The sequence below is a fragment of the Eschscholzia californica genome, unplaced genomic scaffold, assembly GCF_041429995.1.
Source record: "Eschscholzia californica isolate CP2 unplaced genomic scaffold, dmEscCali1.0.p SCAF_1, whole genome shotgun sequence".
NCBI classification, from domain to species: domain Eukaryota; kingdom Viridiplantae; phylum Streptophyta; class Magnoliopsida; order Ranunculales; family Papaveraceae; genus Eschscholzia; species Eschscholzia californica.
The window spans coordinates 3,678,466-3,699,342 of NW_028238198.1; the positions used below are offsets into that span (position 1 = coordinate 3,678,466).

A 20,877-nucleotide genomic window follows, 5' to 3' on the forward strand; every position below is an offset into this window, starting at 1 on the left:
GTGTAATTTACTTGTATAGTTTGAGTACTTGTATGTATTTATTTCTCTGATCAATTCAGATCTTAAAATAATTTTTTTTTTTCAAATTAACCTTGTTTTCAAAGCTGAAAACATATGTATTGAATATGAAGACTTGTTTCAAGAACTCAAGATAAACGCATGTAAAACAACTAAAATTACATATACAATCGTTTTAGATTTCAGATTCAAATCTAAACAAAAACAAACGACACCTAAGATAAATTTTTGAATAAAAGGTTGTAAAGTTTCATTGTAAATTTCACATACAATGGACCACGTTTCGCAAATACTAAATTTTATTGAATTAGAGATTGGAAACATGACTTTGCTTCCAATATTCGTCTCTTGACGTGCACCATAAGTCACATATATTTTTCATTGTTTATGGCGGTAAACCAAAGCAACTTAAGCATAATTAGGCAAGTTATTATACTCATAAGAAAAGGTAAAGTGTATTAGGTAGAGGAGAAAAAGAGGGGAAAGAATTACTTAAGAAACAAAAGGAGAAAAAGGGGTTCTCGCCCGACAACTTTAAAAAAAGAAATGAATTTGTCGGATCTGATTTGTTATGTGGAGATCCCACATTCGCACTGAAGCACCCATCCTATGGTTTTTACATGAATGAGTGATTAAATAACATTCAACGGTCATATTTTCTCATACAAATACCCCGTTCTGTTAATTTTGGGGGGCAAAACCGGGATCAACTCACCGAATTTTAATACTATATATATATGATACATATATCAATTAAGACAGAACTCTTAATTCTTAAATAACACTATAGAATTCTTTTTCTTGGTTTGACAATTTTCAATTCCCATCAATTTCCATGAAGTTGTTCAATTTTTTTGAAATGGGGAGTCGAGTAGAGGAAGTAATATTCTTTTTCTCATTTCTCACTGCCATGTTACTTGTCCAATTACCATTCAAAGAGGTAAATGGAAATCCAATTCCTACCATAATATTCATTTATCATCAACCTTTTGTCTTCCATGTTTTTGTTTTAGCTATCAACTTTGCCTTCACCGGAGCTGTCCTTACCATCACTCTCCGTCAAGACTACCCTAAGGTAGCTAGAGTTTGCAGACGAGTTGCCGTTGCTTTCACAATATCGGCTTTAGGTATATTTAGTTACGCTGTGATACATCTTGCTTATAGTTTTGCACAATCACATATTTCTTTTCTAAAATCACAATATTCATCTTCGTTCCTGTCCTTAGCAAACATCTAAGGTATATATACGTACATATGTATGTACACTATCTTTATAGCTACATAGCTTTCTTTTTTTATTGCCGATGCTATGCGAAGACCAATTGTGGATATAGGGAGAGTTTCATACGAGAAGAACAAAAAATAGTTAAGAGGAAGTTGATAGACCAAGGAAGTGGTTAAGACTTCTCTGCACCCATATGCTATATGAACTGCAAGTAGGGCAGGAGCTCATTTTTCCTTGAGCTTCTAAAGTTGCATGCTAGACTATCACAATTAAAAACTATTTAGGGATGTGGTCGAGAGGCCAGCTTAGGGTTTGCGCAACCTATCAGCACATCTCTTATATGAGGGGTGGTACATATACAGACGACTTACATACAATATACCAGCATCCTTAAAAAAAGCGGACACATGTTCGACTAATCAACCAACTAGTATTTTGCGATCATGTTAATAAGAAGCAGTTTTTCTGTTGAATCTTTCCCTACTTAAACCATGGATTAGTTTTTTTTTAATCTTTCCCTACTTAAACCATCGACTATATGGTGTGGATGTGGTGTACTTTAGTACCAGATACATATGTCTTTTACCCTTTTCGCTTGTACTAAAGCCCTTTCACCACACTTATATGGTAAATTTTTTCTTTGTTTTTAGTTCTGCATTTTGATTTTGCAGCGGGAGAATCTAAGTCAGAAACGAAAAATTGTTGGAAATTGTTTCGATATTTTTACAAAGTTCTCCGCATCATTAAATCGTCACACTTTTCCTAGATGTTCACAAAATAGACCAAGTTCAAATATCATTTAAACTAGTTTCCATAAGTAGCCTCATTAATTTCACAAAATAGAGTTAGTGTTTGTAGTTGTGCTCAACTACAAACATGAACTACCAAACTTATATCGAACGACGATTAAAATCAGATAAATAACTCCATTGCATAAATTAGATGCAACAATTTTATAAAATTATTCAAATATCATATGAAATCTTAATCTCCGCATATCTACAATTGCTTCCGCATAGCAACGGCCTTTTTTTTAGTTGATCCAATTTGTTGTACGCAATTTGTTCGCTTGATCATGTAAATTAGTTAATTCATGAGAATGAAAACACTATGTGTGTGACTTTGTGCAAGGTTATATAAAATATTTGTATGGTACTGGTCGGTTTTCTGCTTTATTTTTTCATCGTAGAATATGAAATTCATGTTTTCAGGGAGACTAGTAAGTAACTTGATGCAAATTAAAATAAAAGTCAATTCCAAACAATAGAAAACAAAAACTCCTCAAATTTATCGGGAAACTTGAACATTCAAAAAAGATAATATACTGACCAAGAGCAATGTACAAAGAAAGAAAAGAGCAAGGCAAACCCTAAAAGAGAGAAACCATCTTATTAACATGAATACCCAACAAAGAAAAAGATAACATGTGTTACCAATTTCTTCTTGAAAGGGTCAAATGACAAGGTTTATGGGAACAAAACTGAGGAGATCAACCAATCTGAATCCAAACGACCCTCAAATCCATTTGCAAAGTCGTTGAAACTGATGGAAAAACTACTCAGCTTCGATTCTTTCAAGAAGAAGTCTGGGACTTGAGATTAAAGGCTAGAGTTTAGATGTCATCAACTTCAACTTGAAGCAACAACCCAAAAGACAAAGAGAATAGAGTTTTCATCTATTTCACTTTCTATAGGCATTGTAGTTTATACATGAAAAAATCGTAAATATAAATCTCAAGTTCGGGTGATTTTCTTCTTTGATAGATTCATTCTCATTCCAGATACAGAGGTGGGTAGTCCAAAGCTACTAAATTTCGATACGAAAAAGAAAAACTTGCACGAGGAAGACACTTTTTTTATTTCAAGCAGATAATGAGCATCATAAAAAATGTGACAAAGAAGTAATTTGTAAGAAAATATATTACCAGTAATCCATACAAGAACACGATCCATATCTGAAATGATGAAATCGATTTGCATCTCTAATAACAATCTCACGATTATATATCTCCGACAGAAGCTTCATCACAGAATGACAATCACTACAAACACGAAGGTTCTTTACCACTCTGATGGTTGTTCTAGGTTTTGTACTGATAAAACCAAAAGCAATTGCCAACTTTTCACTATGATGTCCAAGTGAACTTTGCTTCACCTCTTCCTCTTCGATATCTAACAAAACTTGATTTGTATCAGGTTGATACCCAGCAAGCTTTAGTTTTTCTCCCATTTCGTCTAGCATTTCATAAATCTCTTTCTTCTTTACGTGAGTAATATCTCCGACGATGAACTCGTGAACAACCCCATCCAATTCAATAGAACTACACCCAGGAATTTTCTTTACGCCTCTTTCCCACATCATTTTCCTCATTTTGTGAACTCCATCCCAGTTATCAGAGATTGCGTATATGTTCGATAACAAGACATAACTCGCATTATCGTTTGGTGCCAGTTCGATAAGTCTAAGTCCAGCTCTCTCCCCCATTTCAAAATTTCTATGGATTCTACAAGCACCCAATAAAGCTTTCCACATAACCACGTCAGGCCCATATGGCATAGTTCGAATTATATCCTCTGCCTTATCAAACAAACCCGCACGACTAAACAGATCGACCATGCATCCATAATGTGCTATATCTGGGGTGATCTTGTAAATTTCTCGCATCTTTCTGAAATTTGTAACACCATCTTCGATCAAACCTCCATGACTACAAGCATTTAGAACACAAGAGAATGTTATTGCATTGGGTTTAACTCCCTTAGACTCCATTGAGGAGAAGAGTTCGATAGCTTTTATGCTTTGCCCGTTTGATGCTAGGCCAGATATCATTGAATTCCAAGTATCCACACTCTTCTTCTTTGTTTCTCGAAATGCTTGAATCGCTCCATCTAAGCACCCACATTTTGCGTACATGTTTATGAGTGCTGAACCTAGATTTTCATCAAGCACGATCTTATTCTTGTCGATGTAAGCATGAATCCATTTACCTTGAGCAAGAGCACCCAAATGCGAAACTGCAGATAGAATACTAATTAATGTAACTTGGTTCGCTAACTCCCCATTTTCTTGCATTACCCGAAAAAGTAGAATAGCTTCCTTGAATTCTCCCACTTGCACATAAAAACCAATCATTGTGTTCCAAGAAACAACATCTCTCAGAGGCATTTCATCGAACAGTTTATAAAGTGATTTTCTATCTCTACAATCTGCATAAGCTTCAAGCATGCTATTCCAAGCGACAATATCTAATTCAGTACTTTTATCAAACACCTTTCGAGCATCTAAAATCAATCCAGAGACCGAATAAAGATGGATCAATTTGTTTCTAATATACGCATTTGATCCAAGCCCAAGCTTGATTATCTGAGAATGAATCTGTTTTCCAAATTCGGGAGCTGGTAATTGGGTGCAAGCATTGAGAAGAAAAGTGAAGGTAAAATGATCAGGTTGGACTGATTTCTGAAGCATTTGATCGTAAAGAAGAATGGATTTAAGTGGGTTTTGATTCTTGAGGTTTCCTCTAATGAGGGTATTCCATAAAAAAGGGTAAGGTTCTTGAACAGAATTGAGGATTTTTTCTGCGTATTTGAGACTTCCATGATCTGAAATGGCATAGAACTCGGCAAGTCGGCTAGCTGAGTAAGGGTCTGAGATTTGAGAGGATTTGATAATTAGGGCATGGATTTGTTTGGCTTCATGAAGGTGAGAACAGAGGAGTAAGAGGGAGAGGTTTGTGTTTGGAGTAGGAGTTGGCTTCTTTGTGTTGGGGAGATTTGTGGCGGGAAAAGTGTTTGAAATTCTAACCGTTGAAGTCATTGGGGTGCTTGAAGATCAAGGGGCAAGGGGGACTGGGGAGTGATGACTACTGTATTTCAGAGAAGGAAAATGATTCTCTCTCTCTCTCCCGGAAAAAGGGATGAGGCTTAAGGTCTGAGGTGTACAGATCTGATTTTGCCAATATGGCATCAATTTGATAGATGAATGGGAGGATAAGATAAAGATGGCTAAATTACTGAAAAGAAATACACACCTATTACAGATGAAGGTGAATAGAGCGAATGAATGCGCGTCTGATCGAAGCAATGCGCGTCTGATCAACGCGGAGGAGAATAGAAGTACTCGGCTTTTAAGAATTGCCATGGATAAAGATGGTGGTAAAAGTGGACTACTTTGGTGGATTTGAATCAAATTATTGGTATTTTGTGAACTCTATTTCTGCTGAAACAAACCCTTTTTTTTTAACTATGAGATTGAAGGAAATATTTGAACATTGGGAGTTCAATCTTTTAGTCATCAACCCAAGAATGGTATACTTGAATCTGAAATTGATGTATTTATGGTCATGTAAAACTTTGACTGACATACTACTAACTTTGATGGAGGCGAATATTGGTGATAAAATGAGTGAAAATGAGGGTTCACTTGGTGTTGGATGTCATCCAAGTAGAACATACCATGATCATCAATGACTTGACTAAAATGAATCTTTTACAATAAACTGTTTTTATGAAAGGGAAAATCTCTTTATATAGTTGTAGAGAGATAGCTCGAAAAGCACATAAAGGTACTCCAATGAGTAATCTTCTTCTAGAACAAAGAATTTATATTAAAACAAGATCCTAAATTGATGTAATTACAAAATGTGGTAATTAATAAGAAAACAGCTACATAAAAAGTACTAAGTTACAACGCCAACAACCTTTACGAAGAAGGCAAACAAGGTAGTATTAAGTTAAGCGAAACAGAATGCAAACATAAGTTAAGAAAAGGCTAAAGTTTCTAGACAAAGTGAAGCTGATTCCTCCGCTACCGCAGTAGTATTATAGGGCATTTTGATTGTTAAGGGACAAAAGACTTTCGGAGAAAATAGTAGAAAAGCTATTACTGCGTATTTGTGGAACTGACGATGGGATTGTATTTAAATCAACCTCTGCCCAACTACCCATCTTCCAATTGTAGCAATAAGATATAAATTTATTCTTTCTTGGACCCCAAACAGATGATGTTACGAAAACCTTGTCCTGTGATCCTATGAAAGTATCGAATGTAACACGTTGACATTCCTCCATATAGAAAGGCAATGAGATATTTCTTACTTCACTCCATTTTCCGTTCTTCCTGCAAGAAGAACTATTAAACGTATCATTGATCTCCTCCTCTTTGTAATCATCATCTTCGTATATATACATCTTGAACGTACAACTGTTCAGTTTAACAGCCATAGCTAAACTTCCATCCACTTCAAATAACTTAACAATCTCATCACCAAATACAACCCCAGGGTGACAAGGAATGAAATCAGGGATTGTGACTGTTCTGAACTTCTCACTTCCTACATCAAATGCCACTAAGTACACGGGATGATAATCATGTTTTGACGCGGAACGACAGAGAGAAGTATTGGTCCAGTAGATAACACCATTCACGTAAACAAAATCCTCGTTTAGGATACACGGCGGGACCTCTGTGATCCTTCTCCATCTATAATTATTATTACCTTGTCCCCCAATGGTCAAAACCTCACAAATAAAATAAATGCCCGTGACATTGGACATCATTTGCCACACACAAACCAATTTGTGTTCATTAGTGGCAGGATCAAAACCGATTGCATGGTTGGATGCAAAAACATTATGGTCCAACTTGAAGCAAGGGATACAATTACTGAGATATGGTTGTCCAACTCTCAACGATGATTGAAACCAAGGTGACATTTCTCGGGTGCCGATATTGTATACACGAGTAGCATATTCTCTAGTCTTCTCGATGAGACAGATTAAACCGTTTAGAGGTTTCGAAATAACATCGTAAGAAGACGAGTCAATCTCTCTTACCGTGTCAACCAATAGCTTTAGTTTTGTGTTGTTGGAGTGGGGGCAGCCGCCACCATTGTATTCTTCTTCTTCTTTATCTTTATCTTTGTGTTCTTCAAAGATGAGTTGAGCTGTAATGTGGAATTCCTTATATGGCCAAGAGTCAATGATTAAGGTACCTTCGTAACTCTTTCGCGTTTCTTGTTGTTCCTCGGTGAGTGGTACAGGAACGACCATAAATAGGCGAGGACGTTCTTGTTTTGAACGGGTGAGGTGTATATCAATCAATACTTGATTTTTTTGAATGAATGAGCACCATCTTTTAGAAACAGTCTTGAAACGGCAAAGGGATTTCACTGGGAGCCTACTTAGTATCTCAATTACTAACCAATCACTACTACAAATACTACCAGTACTAGTACATCTAACGATACCAAAAGAAGAAGAAGAAGAAGATGATTTTTTCATCATAATAATACCTTTTCCTTTGGAGGTCTTCTTCTCTCCATTGCCATTAGGTTTAGGTTTCTTTCTTTTGAACGACGACAGTTTAAAAGCACCTTTCATACCTCTAAAAATCATCCCTACCACTCACTACCTGATCCATACCATAAATATATACACAGTTAATTAATAAATCATGTAGAAAAAGAACACTAAAACCCTTGATTTAATTAATTAGGAGAAATTCAATACCATTGTCAGTCACTCACCTTCCCTGAAGCAACTATTATATGAAGAAGAGAGTTTGAAAGAGTATAAAGAACTTAATTCCAGCTGAGAGGTTGATCGCTCGGGTTGGCCAGTCGGTCGTCAATTCCGCGTCTACTTGTTGCTCGGTTAGGTCCGAGCACTGAATTTTTAGGGTTTTATTAGCCCAAGGCCTTTGAAATCTTACCCTTCATTTTTTACGGCTCGGAATTCAATAAAATTGGTAACTTTTTTTTTGTTTTTTTTTTCTTTTTATGTTGAAAGAATAAAATTGGAAACTTGGTAATGGAGGAGTTGTGACCTTCCTTTATGTTGGGGGTGGTCACCGTTAAAATTCTATGTCCGTTAACCGACCGATCAATATGACCCCAAATATCCGACTATTACTAGTGACTGAATAAATCCGTCTTCATTTTCAGAGGTTATAGAACATCAGATTATATAGACTTAAGATGATCGTTCTCTCTCTGAATCCCTTCATTTATATCGTTCTCTCTCTGAATCTTTCCATCCATTCGAAGTTTTGCACCGAACATCGTACTACGAAAGTCTGTATAACTTAGTGTTATATTTTTTTTCTGAATCTTTAGTCGTCCTCACTAGTTTCATTCATACTTAATTATATATTGGTTTCGTTCATACTTGATGGTTCATTTCATATTTGTTGTTTGAGGGTTGTTTAACGCAGACGAAAATAAAGTTATAAGTTTCTGTAAATTGCCAGTGGAAAGCCCAAATTGAGACCGTCCAACTGGCCCGATAAAATAAACGGTCAATGGACACACAATTCTTAAAAGTGACTGTCCGAGACCGTCCGAATAAATAGGTGGTCACCAACATTTTGTGTCTGAGTCGACTGTCCCGATGAAGTTAGAACCCCAGTATCGACCGACCCGAACTGATTTACACCCCTATCTATAAGCACGGAATTGGAAATGGCCGTTAACCGTTCCCCGTGGGTTATCATGGACGAATTAATTATTTTAGAGTTATTTTGCGAAAGGGGCGTATATAAGTACCGGGTTTTGCGAAAGGGGCATGACTATTTATTATTTTGCGAAGGGGTAGTGGACTAGTGTTGACCAGTTAAGTTCTAACACCGTTAAATTTAATACCATTAATCTAACCTTATACTTAAAAATATATTATTACATTTAAGAAACTTATATGATTTTGACACTAAATTTCCAAAGGTGGAAAATTAAGACATCTAACTTGAAAATATTGTTCTTCCCGATTTTGTAGCGTGTTACACATTTAAACAATGAATTTCATAATTTATTAATCTAATACATAATGAATAAATAATATAATCAAGATATATTTATGTGGAGCATAAAAAGAAGTAAAATTTCAACTCGACATAATCATGAGAGAGAAAATGTAATGGCACATAAAGATAAACCTCAGCTTTACTCGGTCTACTCAAATTAAAGAGTTCGAAAGTAAAATGAATTTAAGAAGAGGATTCGTAAAAAAAAAAAAGATTGAAAACAAAAACAGAAAGTTGACAAAAAAAACCTAAGCTCCTCATTTGTCGGCACAATCTCTTTGTAAAACTCAATCAACAACACCTCTATCAAAAACTCGTAGAAGATCGAAGGTGGAAGAAAGAAAAAAAGAAAAAAAACTGAAAGGGCTCTTTCGTGGAAAAAAAAAGTGACGACATAATTAAATTTGATCAATAGATATTAATCATCTAAGTAGAGGGACAGTGATGTTAACTGTTCATGTAATGTGATGTTAAATCTATCATTTATTTAACGGTCAATGCTAGTCCACGACCCTTTCACAAAATAATAAATAGTCGTGCCCCTTTCGCAAAACCTGGTACTTATGTGCGCCCCTTTCGCAAAATAACTCATTATTTTACAGGAATATCAAGCCTAGGTAGCCCCAATTGATCACAACTTTGATAAATTGTGGTTTTGGATTGAAATGAATGACATACCCAGGTGGCACCTAAACAGTACCACTATCAACAGGTTGACAGCATATCTCGGAAACTACAAGCGTACTTATCAGGATGAAGTGCCACAATGGACGAATTCACCATTGCAAATCCTCTTCCTAAAAGGATGAACCTGAAGTTATCTAATACTCAATTAGTCTTGGTTGAATTACGTTTTGAAAAGTTACTCTATTTTTGTTCTTCATGTGGTCCTATAGGTCACACTATTAACTTTTGCCCTATACTGTTACAAGTTGGAAATATGCTTAAATTAAATTTGACCGAAGAACAAAAAGCATTGATTAAATTGGCCATGAAACCTAAATACGTGGACAGTTTTTAAGTTCATTTGTCCACCAGAGGTCATGGTAAAGGATGGCCAGCGCTTTGGGGAAAGCTAAATAGTTTCCGGGGTGTGAAATTTTAAAGGGAATATGCAAAATTTTGAAAAATTTCTGGGGAAGCATATTTTATGGGGAATATGGTTCAAAATAAAAAACTCTCCCCATCACCTCCCTCCACCTCACCTCACCTTCCTCCACCTCATCTTCTCTCTCTTCTCCGATAGGTCGCTGGCCGAAAAATTTTCCGACCGGCGACCATGAAATTTTTTTTTCTCTCACATCTCTCTCTCTCTAAACTCCGGCGAAGGGGGTTTCCCTTCGCCGGAGTTCCGGTCTGTTGAAGAACAGACCGGAACTGTTGAAGAACAGACCGGAACTCCGGCAAAGGGAAACCCCCTTCGCCGGAGTTTAGAGAGAGAGAGATGTGAGAGAAAAATAAAAAAAAAATAAAAAATTTCATGGTCGCATCGGAGAAGAGAGAGAGAAGATGAGGTGGAGAGAGAAGATGAGGTGGAGGGAGAGAAGTGAGGTGGAGAGAGAAGATGAGGTGGAGGGAGAGAAGTGAGGTGGAGAGAGAGAGAGAGCTGAGGTGGAGAAGCTATTTTGCTTTCCCCCTAAATAAAATTGTCAAACAAAATTGACCAATTTTTTACCAAGTCTTCACACCCCGGAAACTATTTAGCTTTCCCCAAAGCGCTGGCCTAAAGGATCGGCTCCTTTACCAGAACTAATTTCTCTCCAACTGTCGGCATTTTGGGATCTGCTCCTGACCGTGAGAATCCAGAATAGGAAATTGGTTATACTTCTTAGCTTAATGCCAATTTAGGAGTTGTTTTGCACCAAATTGATGCTGTGAAGAGAACTCAGTCTTCAACGGGACCCACCCATGCCACTCTGTTTCAATCTCGAGGTTTAGAAGCCACTAATACCGAACTGTCCCCTCCTGACCATAAAATCGAGGAGGAAGGTAGACGTTATACTAAAAGAATGGTCAGGGAACTTGTTGTCGATAACTCAGTGAAAAAGAAAGTCCATGAAGCAATGAATGTTCTTTGATGTCAACAGTTGGTAGTCCAAGTAGTTCTATAGTGTTGACATAAACTCTAGAAAACCCTGGAGGTCTCAGGTTCGAATCCCAGAGAAGGTGGAATCTTTGGTTATTTAATTTGGGAAACCGCCGGGAGATTAGGAACAACTTGTCAAAGAATGCTTTATACCAGCTACTGCCTTGGTGTTCATATCGGAAACAAAGTTATATACTATGTGTGATTTTTCTTAACAGTCTAGGTTATAGATCATCAGGTCCCCTGGAATGGAAGAGGAGGTGATCTTCTACTTCTTTCGACTAACGATATGAATATTTCTATTATCCATTCTGATTTGAACTTAATTCATGCCAGTATTTGTAATACTTATCTCAATAATTTGTGGAATGTGTTTGTCATTTATGGCCCTCCACGTATTCAGTATTGATAGTCTTTTTGGAATAATTTACTGTTTAGATTTTTTTGTGTTACTAATCGGTTATGTTGTATAGAAGATATGAATGCAAATTGTAATAATTCAGAGAAACGAGGGGTAAGCTTTTTTTTTTGTTGAAGGGGTAAGCTTAAACCATCCAAAACCTATTGATTACAGAAAAGCTTTTTACATGACATATTCTTGCTAAAGTGCAACAGCAACAAGTACATGACAAAAATAAAAACAAAAGAATCCTAATATAGTAATTATAGTACTAATGTTCAACTTTTGCCCTTTTGGCCGCCCTAATCCGTGTTCTTCGTGCAATCCGCTTCTGGTTACATATATGCTTCTGAAGGTCCTCCATTATTTGATTAATACTCTTCCTTTCTATAATTCTAAATTCGTTCTCAGTTATCAATGAGACTGCATAAAAATAAAAAGTTAAACAAGCCCTGAAAATATATCTATAATAAAACAGATAATAAAAAATCATGAAACTTACTCTGAATCTCGCCTCCGGAGTGACCATCTTTGGTTGCTACAATCATTGCCTCCTTGAGGGCAAGAATATAGTCAGAGTACGGAGTTTCATCTGAAAAATTATAATTTTGTAGAGCTTCGTGTGCGTATACTCCACCAGTACCTTGACAACAAAATAAATTTTTTCTCCGACAAAAAACTTTACAATCATTTGGACCTTCCTGAACTTTACCATCATTTGGACCTTCCTGAACTTTACCATCATTTGGACCTTCCTGAACTTTACCATCATTTGGACGCTTCTAAAATCGTGACACACAGTACAATCTCGGACTATTGCCAACACTAGGGGTGGGAAAAAGATCCGGAAGACCGCTATCCGACCCGTTCGACCGAGATAAAAAGTGTCCATGGACACCCGATGGTCATAACGGTCATAGTCCGACCGGCCCGAAAGAATTGGCGGACGGTCATGGTCAAAATTCTATGTCGAAGGACCGACCGCTGACCGACCGGTACGAGTGACCGAATAGGTTGACCGACTAAACTGTCCTCATTTTTAGAAGTTGACCGTTGAATTTTATAGACATATGAATATATGATGATCGTTGGCTATAGTCATATAGTCCTCTGGAAGACCAAACATTAGTGCATGGTTTAATTATATCTTGTCAAATGATGATCCACTGTGTTTTTTCTTTTTTATATTTACTTTTGATTTCTTGGCTAAACATCTTCATTTGTAAGTAATTTTGTTTGTGGTAATAAAAATAAAGTTCTGAATTAAGTAAATTTATTGGAAAGTCCGGACCGAGACCGTCCGGTGTCCGACTGGACCGGTAAAATAAACGGTCTTAGACGGTCAATGGACAAAGAATTCTTGAGAGTGACCGTCCGAGTCCGCCCGAGTAAATAGGTGGTCACCAACAGTTTATGTCCGAGTCGACCGGTTCGATGAAGTTAGAGTCCGATACCGACCGCTCCGGACCGATTCCCACCCCTAGCCAACACCCATAATATTAGTGTAACCAGCAACTATTATACTTCCACTGCATTGTGCATTTTCGAGTAACCTAAATGAGTTGGCTATGTCATTAGCAACCGATAGTACTGATGGACCGTAGTCATGTTTAGCACGATAGTCAGAGCACTGTAAGATGTAAATAACTATTGTCAAACCAATACCCGATAACTTTGAAGATTAATTAATAACACTGACACAATTATCAGTAACTTACTAAAATTAAGTTCAATGAACTTACAAAAGTTATGGCTGCATTCCGCACACGAAATAAGTCATATGCATGCCCAGAATTAACACAGAAAATACCATTGGGCTGAGAGAGAGCAAAGCACTCCACCCTTAAACAATGGAATGACGGGTGACCCAGTTGAATTGTTTCCATCGTGGACCATAAAAATACCAAACCTAGATATAAGTCCCATGACCGTTGTTCCACAAGAATCCATCTATATGAAACAAAAATAAAATCAATAAACCAGCAAGTAACAAGACAACAATTTAGATAACAGTTCATATCATGGTCAACAGTTCATATCATGGTTAATAGTTCATATCATGGTAAATAACAGATTCAATACTAGTTTCACACACAAATGTAAATGCAACCAAAAGTGATTTAGATGAGAATCCATTTTACAAACCCTAAACACCCTAAACAGGCAATTAACACCCTAAACAAGCAAATGTAAATGTAAGTGACAGATTCATATCATGGTAAATAACAGATGCAATACTAGTTTCACACACAAATGTAGATACTTTAGATGAGAATCCATTTTACAAACCCTAAACACCCTTTGCTGGCAATTAACACCCTAAAGAGGCAAATGTAAATTTAAGTGACAGATTCATATCATGGTAAATAACAGATTCAATACTAGTTTCACACACAATTGTATATACTTTAGATAAGAATCCAATTTACAAACTCTAAACACCCTAAACAGACAATTAACACCCTAAACAGGCAAATGTAAATGTAAATAACAGATTCAATACTATTTTCACACACAAATGTAAATGCAACCATAAATAATCTAGATAATAATCCATTTTACAAACCCTAAACACCCTAAACAGGCAATTAATAGCAATGGAGAGAGAGAGAGAGAGAGAGAAACATACCTGATTTAGAAGTTAGGATCGAACTTTTCAGAGAGAGAAAGAGAGAGGTTTAGAAGCAGCAGTTTAAGAGTAGAAGAGGGAAGGTTCGGAATAAAACTGCTATGATCCGTCCATGGGTGAAAATGATTTTTAAACTGCAAAAATAAAAATTCAACTTAGATTCATTATAGTTTAACAGAAACACAAACTATACGCAATGATAAACCCCATAAAAATTCATAGCACAAAACCCTAAATGTAAACTATGTAACCATAAATAATTTAGTTAACAACCCTAAACAGCCAATTAACAGCATCAAAATAACACAAGAAATGTGGCTGAGTTTGAGTTTTTTACCACCCCATAATGCCTACGATTCAATACTAGTAACAACAAGTAAATAACAGTTGATCCAATAAACTCAATAATGCCTAAGATTCAATAAACGAACAAGTAACAACACAACAATTTAGATAACAGTTCATATCATGGTTAACAGTTCATATCATGGTTAATAACAGATTTAAAACTAGTTTCACACACAAATTTAAATGCAACCATAAATAATTTAGATGAGAATCCATTTTACAACCCCTAAACACCCTAAACAGGCAATTACCACCATAAACAGGCAAATGTAAATGTAAGTGACAGATTCATATCATGGTAAATAACAGATCCAATACTAGTTTCACACACAAATGTAAATAATTTAGATAGGAATCCATTTTACAAACCCTAAACAGACAATTAACACACTAAACAGACAAATGTAAATGTAAATAACAGGGTCATATCATGGTAAATAACAGATTGAATACTAGTTTCAAACAAAAATGTAAATGCAGCCATATATAATTGAGATAAGAATCCATTGTACAAACCCTAACCACCCAAAAGAGGCAGCTAACACCCTAAACAGGCAAATGTAAATGACAGATTCATATCACGGTAAATAACAGATTTAATACTAGTTTCACATGTAAATAATTTAGATAAGAATCCATTTTACAAACCCTAAACAGACAATTAACACCCTAAACAGGCAAATGTAAATAGCAGATTCATATCATGGTAAATAACAGATTCAATACTAGTTTCACAAACAAACGTAAATAATTTAGATAAGAATCCATTTTACAAACTCTAAACACCCTAAACAGGCAATTAAAACCCTAAAAAGGCAATTAACAGCAATGGAGAGAGATATATAGAGAGAGCGAGAGAAACATACCTGATTTAGAAGTTAGGATCGAACTTTTCAGAGAGAGAGAGAGAGAGAGAGGTTGAGGAAGAAGCAGTTTAAGAGTTCAGAATAAAACCCTAGGGTTTGCTATGATCAGTCATTGGGTGAAAATGATTTTTAAGTCGGCTGATAGGCCGAGCCAGGCTTTTATATGATGGATGACTGGCCCCTAAAAAGAATTTAGATACTAACCTGCGTACTTCAATAGAAATGTCTTTTAGTGTTCCATACTCTAAACAGAAATATTTTGATATGACTTACATCACAATACCCAAAAACAATTAACACCCAACATTTGTAAACAACTGGGGGTATTTTATGAAACCATATCAATCCTATTTCAGAGCCCAGGACACAAAGAAATAACTATAAATAATCATTGAGAAATCTAAAATCAAAGAAATAACTATTAAATTTTCCAAAGAACATGATACAAGTGAAAGAACATAATACAAGTAAAAACCCTTAAAATATGATAAATAACCAGATCTGAATTTTTCAAAGGAAACTCCTCATCTTATTTTCTTACTCTCCTCCCTAATCTCTCTCTCTCTCTCTCTCTCTCTCTCTCTCTCTCTCTCTCTCTCTCTCTCTCTCTATTCAATTATGTATATCTCTACATATGAATAATATGAGATCTGATATATACATAGAAGAATAGAGAAAGAAAGAGAAGGACACATATTATTAGATCCCTCACTCTATCTTCTCCTCAGCAATATGTATCAAGAAAAACACAACCCCATAGTCCATCCTAGGAAAGGATGGAAGGTAGAAGAGAAGGGAAAAAAAAAAAATCTAGGATATGTTCCTGACTGACAAAAAAATCTAGGGCGTAATCTCTCTCTATATATACGACCGAGCAAACCCTAAAGTCGTCATCATGAGAGGAGCCCAAACAACTCCAAAATGGGTTGGGAATAGAAAGGCCGGGTTCGGGCTTGTCCGGTTGAAACTACTTTCGGCTGAAGCAGATCGGCCCACTATCTCTAGATTTTTTAATTAAAATTCATACAAACAACTAAAGTAGAATTTTAAAAAATTAATTAAAATTACAAAATCTCATTCAACAAATCTGCCATCAGTTCATCATGAATAACAAGTAGTGACCCTCAAGCCAGTTCTTTCACTACTCAACCTTTCATTTCCACTACTCAACCTTGTAACTATACGTGTATATATATAACTTGTGACATGGTAATCCATCATAAAAGGTACCTGTGTTTTTTTAACCTTGCAGATTCAACAAAAGATAGATGAAATGGCTGTTAAAGGTCAATACACTACTTTGCTCGATGACGAGGGGTTCACTATCAAGGCATCTCTCCACAGATGCATCTTCAGGCTAATTTCTGCTTGCTGCAAAGGTAAAGATCAATAAGATTTATAAATTATGTCTTAAAAATGGTGATTTTCATGGTCGAGTCATACTTCATTGTGATATTATTTCAGGTGATAAGCTTCTGAGAGCTACTGAACTTGTAAAACTTCTGTCGTCGAAGAAATCAGTGAAAGGAGCAATAAAGCTTGTTACTATCAAGGGTCTTCCAGTTTTGTCAGAACGGTTTAATTCCATACTGGAGGTGACCATGAATATACTATTTCCAATCTTCGATAGTTTTTTTTGCTTTTCGGTAACTAGCATACAACTTCTATCTTCTTAGACTTCTGCTTCTGCTTTATAGGAAAGAATGCTAAATGAAACCCTGGGAGCAATACCTTCATCTTCATACACAACCTCAAACAGGGCAGAGGAGATCACTTGTGTGCCTCAAAACAGAAGGGTAGAACCTGAAATTCAGATACCTCCTCCAAAATTGCCTTCACCTTCGGTTTCAAAGCAACCTGCAGCAGAAGTGGGGGCTAAACTGGGAGAGGATAGGAAGGAACCCAATGGAACTATCGGTACGAAAAAGATAGCACCTGGTACCAATCCTTTCTTCAAAGGGCCAAATGACAAGGTTGGTGGGACCGTGGGAACAAAACAGAAGAGATCAACCCATCTTAAATCAAAAGACCGTCAAATCCATTTGTGAAGTCGTCGAAAACTGATGGAAAAGCTACTCTCTTTGATTCCTGCAGGAAGAAGTCTGGGACTTGAGATTAAAGGTTGGAGTTTAGATGTTATCAGTTTCTACCTTGAAGCAACAACCCAGAAGACAAAGCGATCAAAGTTTTTATCCATTTCACTTTGTATATGAATTGTAGTTCATACATGAAAGAAAAACATAAAATGTAAATCCCAAGTTCGGGGGAATTTTTTTCCGATAATTTTTTTTGCAATCCAGATACACAAGGGCGGGTAGTTCGGAGCTACTAAATTTCGATACAGAAGAAAAAACTTGCATGAGAGGAACAATAGTTTTATTTCAAGCAGATAAATGAGCATTAATTGATCAGTAAAAACTTACAACAATGAAGTAATTTGTAAGAACAGATATTACCAGTAATCCATACAAGAACACGATCCATATCTGAAATGATGAAACCGATTTGCATCTCTTATAACAATCTCACGGTTATATATCTTCCACAAAAGCTTCATCACAGAATGCCAATCACTACAAACACGAAGGTTCTTTACCACTGTGATGGTTGTTCTAGGTTTTGTACTGATAACTTTTCACTATGATGACCAAGTGAACTTTGCTTCACCTCTTCCTCTTCACTATCTAACAAAACTTGTTTCGTATCAGGTTGACACGCAGCAAGCTTTAGTTTTTCTCCCATTTCGTCTAGCATTTCATAAATCTCTTTCTTCTTCGCGTGAGTTATATCTCCGACGATAAACTCGTGAACAACCCCATCCAATTCAATAGAACTACACCAGGAATTTTCTTTACGCCTCTTTCTGACATCATTTTCCTCATTTTGGGAACTCCATTCCAGTTATCAGAGATTGTGTATATGTTCGATAACAACACATTACTCGCATTATCGTGTGGTGCTAGTACGATAAGTCTAAGTCCAGCTCTCTCTCCCATTTCGAAATTTCTAGGGATTCTACAAGCGCCCAATAAAGCTTTCCACATAACCACTTCAGGCTCATATGGCATCGTCCGAATGATCTCTTCTGCCTTAGCAAACAAACCCGCATGACTAAACATATCAACCATGCATCCGAAATGTGAAATATCTGGTTTGATCTTGTAAATTTCACTCATCTTTCTGAAATTTTTAACACCATCTTCGACCAAACCTCCATGACTACAAGCATTTAGAACACAAGAAAGTAATTGCATTGGGTTTAACTCCCTTAGACTCCATCCTGGGGAAGAGTTCGATAGCTTTTATCCTTTGTCCGTTTGATGCTAGGCCAGATATCATTGAATTCCAAGTATCCACACTCTTCTTCTTCGTTTCTCTAATCTGCATAAGCTTCAAGCATGCTATTCCAAGCGACAATATCTAGTGCAGTACTTTTATCGAACACTTATCGGGCATCTAAAATCGACCCAGGTATCGAGCAGGTAATTGGGTGCAAGCATTGAGAAGAAAAGTGAAGGTAAAGTGCTCAGGTTGGTCTGATTTCTGAAGCATTTGATCATAAAGAAGGATGGATTTAAGTGGGTTTTGATATTTGCTGTTTCCTCTAATGAGGGTATTCCATAAAAAAGGGTAAGGTTCATGGACAGAATTGAGGATTTTTTCTTCGTTTTGAGACTTCCATGATCGGCAATGGCGTAGAGTTCGGCAAGTGGGCCAGCTGAGTAAGGGTATGAGATTTGAGATGATTTGATAATTAGGGCATGGATTTGATTGGCTTCATGAAGATGAGAACAGAGGAGTAAGAGAGATAGGTTTGAGTTTGGAGTTGGAGTTGATTTCTTTGTGATGGGGAGAATTGTAGCGCGTGTCTGAAATTCTAACCGTTGAAGTCATTTGGGTGCCTGAAGTTCAAGGCGAACGGCCCTACTGGGATAGAAGACCATTTTTTTTGTCGGTATTACTGGGAAATAAAGAAATTTTTCGGGTGTGAAGTTTTGAGTGAAAAAAAAAAAAAAATTAGAATCTTTTTTACCCCAAACAACCAACTCCTTTACTTTTTCAGCTTCTTCTTCCTTTCACCTACCACCACCATCTCCGACAACTTCCACCATCTCCGTCGAAATCCACCATTTTCGGCGAAGTCCACCATTTCGGGCGACATTTTTTTTTGTTCTCTTCTCCGACGAAGGGGAGGAGCCTCTTACCGTCCCTGATTGAATAAGTGATTCCAAGATCCCAGTTCTTCGGAGTAAAGCGGACTATGACCCTACCATTTGACTCTGTTGATCCGGGTGAGTGAACTACGTCACTGATCATACCCTTATGACTCTTGGTTGATAGATTTTATTGATGAATGACTAATCTACCCTTTTGCCTCGAGTATCCAAAATTCTTTTGCTGATCTCGTTGAGTAGAACCATTTAGACATGTAGGCCTCTTTTATAGACCTACCCGCATTGTCCCAAGGTAGAGGAGGTACTCTGCTATGACCGACCCACCTTCCTCGAACAAGGGCGTAAAGAATTTCTTAATTTGGATAAGCATTTTACTCAGAATTACATTTAGGGACTTTTACGCTAGTCTGACGTTTGTTATAGTAAACTATTTAGCCTAACTAACATCCACGACATAAAGCGTAAATAAGTAAGTAAATGTGCGCGAGAAAGTAAATCAAGTAGACATGGATCCTAGTATGACCCCTAAGCTAGAAGATCTAATCTCCATTGGTTTTCTTCTTGTTTCGCCTTTTGGTTCGTCTTAGATCGCCATCTTTGAACCTCTATTGATTTCTCCCATTCGCCTTTGGATTCCATCCCCGAGTTTCTTCAATGGACTCATAGACCCTAGACTCTAATTACAAGACTATAACGATTCCCAAATCGTATAAACTTGGGATTATAATTAATTACAATTTATGCACCCATCCGTGCTTAGAACAAGAATAAAGAAACAAATCTATGTCCATACTAGTTTCCCGCATTCACATCACATGTATTCATATAATATATCAAGGCTAAGAATTATATATGCATGATAATCCGGGAGATACTTTTGTCGACATCCCATGTCACATTACGGACCTTAAGTCTATTCTCTAAGAATTCGACAATTGGCGCGTTCCGGTTTTATCTTTTATGATTGTATAATCAATCTCAAGAAAAACTCCGTTTTTGGGTATTGAAAGTCCGGGTCAATTTTGGAAAAAATTGGTTTGACTTTTAACGATTTTGAAATCCGTTTTTAAGAAAAACTTTTCGAGTCTTCGGTTGACCCGATTTGATTTTGGTTATATTTTGGTGGGACCGGAAGAAAAGTTGAGACTTTCGTCAAAAACTCCCACTCGAGTCAAGACTCGTATAACTTTGGCCTTTAGACCCTTAGTCACCTTCGGAATAGCCCAAGACCAATTTTTAGTCAAGGCTCAAGACCCGAAAGTCAAGGCCCACTAGCTTGGTCCGGCCCAAAGATGGTCGGGTCAAGTGTAGGCACGACCCAAGACCAGGCCAC

At 36.8% G+C, this 20,877-nt stretch overlaps 1 long non-coding RNA gene and 2 pseudogenes across 3 annotated transcripts; all 3 read right to left on the reverse strand.

Annotated features, from left to right (window-relative positions):
• Positions 1-1,893: 1,893 nt before the first annotated feature.
• Positions 1,894-7,956, reverse strand: LOC147563341 (pentatricopeptide repeat-containing protein At5g48910 pseudogene; annotated as a pseudogene). 2 transcript variants are annotated; one of them, XR_015223838.1, is made up of 2 exons: positions 7,770-7,956; positions 1,894-7,654 (listed from the first exon to the last, which is right to left on the reverse strand). The product of XR_015223838.1 is annotated as a pentatricopeptide repeat-containing protein At5g48910 pseudogene, transcript variant X1 (transcript). The 2 variants fall into 2 exon arrangements; XR_015223839.1 differs by having other exon boundaries at positions 5,829-7,650; positions 7,770-7,898.
• A 3,690-nt stretch (positions 7,957-11,646) lies between these two features.
• On the reverse strand, positions 11,647-15,496 carry LOC147563342 (uncharacterized). Its single transcript, XR_015223841.1, has 4 exons — positions 15,370-15,496; positions 14,156-14,289; positions 13,436-13,476; positions 11,647-11,949 (listed from the first exon to the last, which is right to left on the reverse strand). It is a non-coding gene; the product is annotated as an uncharacterized LOC147563342 (long non-coding RNA).
• Positions 15,497-17,821: 2,325 nt separating this feature from the next.
• LOC147563343 (pentatricopeptide repeat-containing protein At5g48910 pseudogene) lies at positions 17,822-18,801 on the reverse strand (annotated as a pseudogene).
• Between the last annotated feature and the right edge of the window lie 2,076 nt (positions 18,802-20,877).